This window comes from Notamacropus eugenii, chromosome 3 (genome assembly GCF_028372415.1).
Source record: "Notamacropus eugenii isolate mMacEug1 chromosome 3, mMacEug1.pri_v2, whole genome shotgun sequence".
Taxonomy (NCBI): Eukaryota; Metazoa; Chordata; class Mammalia; order Diprotodontia; family Macropodidae; genus Notamacropus; species Notamacropus eugenii.
The window spans coordinates 356,747,546-356,754,831 of record NC_092874.1 but is presented as its reverse complement, the minus strand read 5'-3'; the positions used below and the strand labels follow the sequence as shown (position 1 = coordinate 356,754,831).

Here is a 7,286-nt window from a genome sequence, read left to right as displayed (position 1 = left end):
AATTTGGGAAGAGAAATGAAAATGATGCAAGAAAATCATGAAAATCAATTCAACAGCTTGCTAAAGGAGACCCCAGATATACTGAAGAAAATAACATCGAAAAAATAGACTAACCCAAATGTCAAAAGAAGTTCAAAAGACCAACGAGGAGACGAATGTCTTAAAAAGCAGAATTAGTCAAATGGAAAAGGAGGTCCAAAAGAGCACTGAAGAAAATAATTCCTTCACAATTAGGATGGGGCAAATGGAAACTAATGACTTTGTGAGAAATCAAGAAATTGTAAAACAAAAGAATGAAAAAATAGAAGACGATGTGACATATTGAAAAAACAAAACAAAACAACAATGACCTGGAAAATAGATCCAGGAGAGATACCTGAACATCATGGTAAAAAATAAAAAGCCATAGACATCATTTTTCACGAAATTATCAAGGAAAGATGCATTGATATTCTAGAACCAGAGGGTAAAATAGAATTGAAAAAAATATACATTAGTCTCTGGAAAGAGAAACTAAAAAGAAAACTCCTAGGAATGTTGTAGCCAATTTCCAGAGTTCCCAGGTCAAGGACAAAATATTGCAAGCAGTGAGAAAGAAACAATTCAGTTATTGTGGAAACTCAATAAGGAAAAGGCAAGTTCGAGTAGCTTCTACATTAGGGGATCAAAGGGCTTGGAACATGATATTCCAGAGGTCAAAGGAGCTAGGATTAAAACCAATAATCATCTATCCAGCAAAACTGAGTATAATACTTCAGGCGAAAAGTAGACACTCAATGAAATACAGGACTTTCAAGCATTCTTGATGAAAAGACCAGAGTTGAATAGAAAATCTGACTTTAAAGTACAAGAATTGAGAGAAGCACAAAAGATAAACAGGAAAGAGAAATCATTAATAGACTTAATATAGTTGAAATATCCACATTCCTACATAGAAAGATGATATTTATAACTCATGAGACCTTTCTCAGTATTAGGGTAGCTGGAGGAAATAGAGAGAGAGAGACAGACAAATAGGTAGATAGATGGATAGATAGATAGATAGATAGATAGATAGATAGATAGATAGATAGATAGATAGATAGATAGATTGATTCAAGGTGAGTTGAATATGAAAGTACATCTAAAAATAAAATTAAAGGGTGAGAGAAGAATGTGTTGTGTGAAGGAGAAAGGGAGGGATAGAATGGGATAAATTATCTCATATAAAGGGGGCAAGAAAAAGCTTGATCAATGAAGAAGAATAAGAGGTAGGTGAGAAAGAATGACTGAACTTTTCTTTCATTGGATCTGGTTTAAGGAGGGAATAATATACAAAATCATTTGGGTATCTTACACTACAGAAAAGTAGGAGAGACTAGGGATAGGAGGGGAGAAAATAGAAGGAAAGGCAAATTGGGGAAGAAGCAAACACTTTAGAAAAGGGACAAGGTCAAGGGAGAAAATGGAATGATTGGGAGGTGGGATATGATGGAAGGAAATATAATTAGTCTTTCAAAACATAACTATTATGGAGGTGTTCTGCATAACTACACACACACACACACACACACACACACACACACACACACACACACACACACACACACACATATATATATATATATATATATATATATATATATATATATATATATATATATATATATATATATATATATATATATATATATCCTAAATTGAATTGCTTGCCTTCTCAATGGGAGTGGGTCGGGAGGGAAGGAAAGAATTTAGAATTCAAAGTTTTATGTGAGATGTACATTTTATTCAAAAGTTTAAATATTCTTCAGACAGTACACAGATTTTCCAACCAAAATTCTTGCGTAGCGTGCTCAGACAACTGAAATTGAAGGCTAGGTGGAAGATAAAGTCAGCTCCTCATGCGTGCTTTTCAGCCAGTTTTTTCAATTTTTGTTACAGTTTCTTCAATGGGTCCGACCATATAGAAGGCCTGCTCTGAGAGATGGTCATACTTCACTGCCAAGATTTCCTGGATTCCTTTAATGGTTTCTTTCAGGGGTACCAACTTCCTCATGTGTCTTGTGAATGCCTCAGCAACCTAGAACGTCTGTGACAAGAAATACTGAATTTTCTGAGTCCAAGGCACTATCAACTTATCTTCTTCAGACAACTCATCCATACCAAGGATAGCAGTGATGTCCTGGAGCGACTTATAGTCCTGCAGAATCTTTTGTACACCTTGGGCAACATCCTAGTGCTCATTGCCAACAATGTTGGGGTCCATGATCTGGGAAGCAAAGACCAGAGGATCCACAGCAGGGTAAATGCTCAGCTCAGTGGCAGGAACAGGATCAGTCAACTCATCATCAGGGACATAAATGACTTGCACAGAGGTGATAGAACCTTTTTTGGTTGTGGCAATTCTTTCCTGCATGGTGCCCATATCAGTGGGTTGGTAAGTGACAACAGAGGGGATTCTGTCTAGTAAAGCAGACACCTCTGACTCAACCTGAGTGAATCGGAAAATATTATCAATGAAAAGCAATACATTTTGACCCTCTTGGTCTCTGAAGTATTCATCCACAGTGAGGACAGTCAAGGCTACCAGAGCCTGAGTGCCAGGTGGTTCATTCATTTGACTATATACCAATGCTACCTTTGAAGTGGTATCCTTTAGATTGATAATACCAGACTCAGTCATGTCCTGGTACAAGTCATTGCCTTCTTGGGTCCATTCACCAACACCAGCAAACACAGGATAACCACCATGGACCTTGGCAACATTGTTGATTAGTTTCATAATCAATACTGTCTTTCCCACACTGGCACTACCAAATAGACGAATTTTGCGATTCTTAACATGTGGGGCCAAAAGATGCACAACTTTGATACCAGTGACCAGGATTTCTTGCTGCACACTCATCTGTATGAATTCAGGAGCTTCAGTTTGAATAGCAGCAAACTGTTTGGTTTTGACCAGATGCCTTTCATCAATAGTCTCCTCAATCACATTCATGATTCTTCCGAGGGTCTCCCACAGGAATTTTAATTGGGATGTCAGAATCCAGGACCTTCTGCCCTCTGACAAATCATTCAGTACCATCCATAGCAATGGTCTGGACTATGCTCTCATCCAGATGTTAGGCGACCTCCTGGAAACCAGCCTGGTTTCTCTGTACTGCTCTTGGAGGGCATTGAGGATTGGAGGGAGTCCCTCATCGAACTTCACATCCACCATAGCCCCATGACCACCACGATGTTCCCCCTAGCCGCCCAGGTCTTGGGGGTGGAGGATGTCATGGCTGCATAGGCCTGGATTTGAAAGTACTTTTATAATGATATTTATATAGTTTGTCACTTTGTTTTGGTAGGTAGACTCCCAAGTATTTTATATTGAATATAGTTATTTTTAATGTAATTTTGCTGTCTATTCATTCCTGCTTAACTTTGTTGGTAATATGTGAAAATGCTGATGATTTGTGTAGGTTTATTTTGTATCATGAAGCTTTGCAGAATTTTTAAGTTATTTTCATTAGGTTTTTTTTTTTTGGTTGATTCTCTAAGATTCTCCAAGTATACCACTGTATCATCTGCAAAAAGTTATAGTTTTATTTCCTCATTGCCTGTTCTAACTTCTTCAACTTCTTGAAAAATACTTACTGATGGTTTTAGATAGACACTACTTATCATTTTAAAGATAGGTACATTTATTTCTATGTTTTATGTTGTTTTTGGCAGGAATGAGTCTTATGTTTTGCATAAATCTTTTTTTCTGAAACTATTAATTTAATCATATGATTTCTGTTGGCTCTGTAATTTATATAGTGAATTATGCTCATAGTATTCCTAATGTTGAACCCATCCTATATTTCTCGTATAAATTCTAACTTCTCATAGTATATGATTTTTGTGATGTATTTCTGTAATCACCTTGATAATATTTTATTTAACGCTATTAAATCAGTGTTCATTAGGAAATTTGGCCTTTAGTTATCTTTTTCTGTTTTTTTTTTCTTTCTTTTGGTATCAGCACCTTATTTGTGCCTTTAAAGAAATTTGGTAGGCTCCTTCTTCACCTATTTTTTTTTCAAATAGTTTATATAATATTGAATTAATGGTTCTTTAAATGTTTGGTAGAATTCATTTGGTGAAGTCATCAGTTCCTGGACATTTTTTCTTAGGGAGTTCACTGATGGTTTCTTCAATTCATTTTTTTTTTCTGAGATAGCGTTATTTTTAGTATTACATTTCCTCTTGTTTGCATCTGAGCACCTTATATTTTTGAAAATATCCATTATTTCATTCCAATTGTTGTATATGTTGGCATAAAATTGGGCAAAAAATAATTATTATTTTAATTTTATCTACATTTTTTGTGAATTCACCTTTTTATTTTTGATACTGATAATTATTTTTTTCTTTTTTTTAAATGAAATTAAGCATTAGCTTATAGTTTTTCCTCATAAAACCAGCTCATAGTTTTATTTATTAGTTCAATGACTTTCTTACTTGCAATATTGTTAGTTTCTTCTTTGACTTTCAAGATTTCCAATTTGGTGTTTATTTGGAGATTTTTAATTTGTTCGTTTTATAATGCTTTACTTTGTATAGTTTCATGCCCAATTCATTAATCTTCTTTATCTTTTTGTTGATTTATTTAATACTTATATACATGTACACATTTATATATTATTTATATATGATATAATATAATTTATATATTATTTCAAGGATGCTAGTTCACCTTTTTCACCTAGCTCTTGCCTGTGGCTCCAAGAAGCTGTGGCATTCATACCATCCACATCCTGGTAAAGTATCTTGGCAGACAGAATAAACCAGGCTAAGAGTAGCTGACATTTCTCAAACTCATCAGTGAATTAGAGTGATTCCTATCCCCATCATTTGTGGAATGGGTAGATACGATAATTTGTTTCAATAGCCATGAAGGGGGCTGTGGCTAATACTATAAAGTCCTTAGAGCTTGGTGAAATATCAAAGACACCAAGGTCATCCACAGTATCCTGGACCATTGTTAGGAATACGAACGTTTATCTTTCCACTGGAATTTGATGACTCAGGAAGAAAAAGTGAGACTGATCATTTGTGCTACTCTGTCTCACTTAAATCCAATTCTAAAACAAATCAAGACATCACCTTGTAATGTTATTAGTCCTCTTCAAAAGCAGAGGATCCAAAACCACAACCACCACAACCACCACCACCACCACCACCATCACCACCACAGTAACAGCATTTTATCGATGTAAGCATTTAGAAATATAATTTTTCCTAAGTACTGCTTTTGCCACATTCTATATATTTTGGTATATTGTCTCATTGTTATTATACTCTTTAATTCATTTACTGGTTATTTTCATGATTTGCTTTTTGCTCACTTATTCTTTAGGATTAGATTATTTAATTTCCAATTCTTTTAATCTTTTCCTGGAAACTTTTATTTCATTATAATCTGAAAAGAATACATTTACTATTTCTGCTTTTCTGCATTTGGTTGCAAGATTTTTATGTTCTGACACATGGTAATTTTTTTTCCATTGGGTTACTGAATACTCTTATTCTGCACATAAAATCTACTAAGGATATGGACTGTGGGCTCGTCAGGGCTGCATCACAAGTACATGGCTTCACACATTAACACCAGGGTTGGGGGTGAGAACAGGTCATTGTACCCCAGTCAGAAGATGATAAATGCTCTTCTGACAGAGAGACAGAAGATCAGGTAGACTCTGGTATAAGACAGTTCCAAAAAAGCAGTGACAACATCATAGAAAGGTGGAAGGGAGAGGGAAGTTAAGCAGAAGAGGTTCCTGCCTCCAGAAGAAGACAGGTATAGTGTTTGGTGTTGCCCATTCTGAGGACAAGAGCAGACTTCTCTAGAGGTGACTGGCGCCTGCAAGCTCTTAGGCCTCCTAGACACAGAGCTTATTTGGCCCGAGGATTTCTGAAGTTCCTTCCAGCAAATTTAGCCTTGCTTCCCAGCTCTTCCTCAGTTCTGAGAAGTTGGTTATACTTGGCCAGATGCTTATATCGGCAGGGGGCATCAGTCTTGATCTGCCCAGTACAAATACCCACCACCAGGTCTGCAATGAAGGTATCTTCAGTCTCCCCAGAAGGATGTGAAATCATTAATCCTGACCAATTGGATTGGGCCAGCTTGCATGCCTGGAGAGATTCAGTCACAGAGCCAATGTGGTTCACTTTGAGTAGGAGGCAATTGCAGGCCTTCTTATTAACAGCCTTTTCAATTCACTTGAGATTGGTCACTGTGAGATCATTTTCTACCACTTGGATCCCGGCTGTATAAGTGAAATTTTTCCAAGCTTCTCAAGCATCCTGGTCAGAGGGATGTTCAATAGACCCCACCAGATAGTCCTTGCGGAAGCTCTTTTAGGGGTCCCCAAGCTCAGAAGGGGAGATGCTTCTGCCGGAACAATCAGAAGACTTGAAGTCCAAATCATATTTCCCTGATCGGAGAATTCAGAGGCAGTAACATGCACGCCAATTACCATCTCATGAGTGTAGCCTGCTTTACCAATAGCATTCTTCAACATGTCCAGAGCTTCTTTATTCTCCAGGATGTTAGGAGTAAAGCCACCTTAATCCTCTATGTTGGTGGCGTGCTGTCCATATTTCTGCTTAATCACACTGTTCAGGTTGTGGTAAACCTCAGATCCAATGCGCATGACCTCCTTAAAGTTTGCTGCTCCGACAGGGAGGATCATGAACTCCTGCATGGCCAACTTGTTACCATCATGGGAGCCACAACTGATCACGTTGAAGGCTGGAACTGGCAGGATGACTTTATTGTGGCTTGTAAGTCAGCAATATGACAGTACAGGGAGATACCCTTTCTCAGCAGCTCTGGCCTTATACTCTCAAAATGGCATTTGCACCAAATTTAGATTTATTCTCAGTGCTGTCCATCTCTATCATCAATTTGTCGATCTTCTCCTTTTCCACAACATTCAATTTGTTGCTATTCAGGCTAGGAGCAATAGTTTTATTGATGTGTTCAACCGCTTTTGAGACATCTTTCCCCATGTATCAGGGTTTATCATTGTCTCGGAGCTCCAGGGCTTCATGGAAACCAGTAGAACCACCACTGGGCACAGCAACTTGGAACTGACGTTTTTCAGTATAGAGATCAACTTCAACGAATAAGAGTCAAAGATCTCTCTTTCCTGAATCTTGTAAATAGACGTGTTGAGTTTCTGGATCGGGCTTCCTCCACTGGGCTCAGAGAATAGAGGCCAAGGGACACATGGCAAATTTTTTGAAGCTGTCATGTAAAGCTGAAGAAAAGA

General features: G+C 37.3%; 2 pseudogenes; both read right to left on the bottom strand.

Annotated features, from left to right (window-relative positions):
• Positions 1-1,891: 1,891 nt before the first annotated feature.
• On the bottom strand, positions 1,892-4,991 carry LOC140532179 (ATP synthase subunit beta, mitochondrial pseudogene; annotated as a pseudogene).
• A 530-nt stretch (positions 4,992-5,521) lies between these two features.
• Positions 5,522-7,023, bottom strand: LOC140532178 (alpha-enolase pseudogene; annotated as a pseudogene).
• Between the last annotated feature and the right edge of the window lie 263 nt (positions 7,024-7,286).